Below are 1,148 nucleotides of genomic sequence, written 5' to 3' on the forward strand. Positions count from 1 at the left end.
TACACACCATTGCCTTCAAGGCTGTCTCCACCATTGGAAGTGCATTCCGGCCCTCCATCTTCTCTCCTGGCTATTTGAATGTGTATTATGGATGTGGAGGATGCCCATGGCGTGGCAAACATCAATCAAAACACACCAGAGGGTCGTTCTCAACTCCCCTCTTGATTGCCATCAAAACTGCCTCTTTGCTGCCTTCATCCCACTTTTGGGGTTGGATGTTGCCATCCGACTTTCTCTCTGTTTTCTCTGGTTTTTCTTTGTGAAAAGTGAGATAGCTTCTTCCTCATAACTCCTATGAGATTTATTTAACTTCCTGGTGATTCTAAACTGATTAATGGTTTCAAATCAATCTTCTACATCTTTGTTCCTTCTGGTTTGGTAAGAATCATGAAGATATTACCATATGTCCGAATAGGCTAATCTGGAATCACCTGAATAGAAAGTGGGATAGCTTCTTCCTCATAACTCCTATGAGATTTATTTAACTTTCTGGTGATTCTAAACTGATTAATGGTTCCAAATAAAGCTTCTTACCTCTTGGTTCCTTCTGGTTTGATAAGAATCATGAAGATATTGCCATATCTCCGAACAGGCTAATCCTGAATCACCTGAATAGAAAGTGGGATAGCTTCTTCCTCATAACTCCTATGAGATTTATTCAACTTTCTGGTGATTCTAAACTGATTATTGATTTCAAATTAAGCTTCTTACATCTTGGTTCCTTCTGGTTGATAAGAATCATGAAGATGTGGTCATAAGTCCGAAAGGCCAATCTAGAATCACTTGAATAGAAAGTGGGATAGCTTCTTCCTCATAATTCCTATGGGATTTATTCAACTTCCTGGGATTCTATACTGATAATGGTTTCAAATCAAGCTTCTTACATCTTGGTTCATCCTTGTTTGATAAGAAATCATGAAGATATTACAATATGTCCGAAAAGGGTAATCTGGAATCATTTAATAAAAGTGGGATAGCTTCTTCCTTATAACTCCTATGAGATTTATTCAACTTCCTGGGATTCTATACTGATTAATGGTTTCAATTCAAGCTTCTTACATCTTGTTTCATCCTTGTTTGATAAAGATCATGAAAGATATTACCATATGTCCGAACAGGGTAATCTGGAATCATCTGAATATAAAGTG

Source organism: Raphanus sativus, unplaced genomic scaffold (genome assembly GCF_000801105.2).
Source record: "Raphanus sativus cultivar WK10039 unplaced genomic scaffold, ASM80110v3 Scaffold0525, whole genome shotgun sequence".
Lineage (NCBI taxonomy): Eukaryota > Viridiplantae > Streptophyta > Magnoliopsida > Brassicales > Brassicaceae > Raphanus > Raphanus sativus.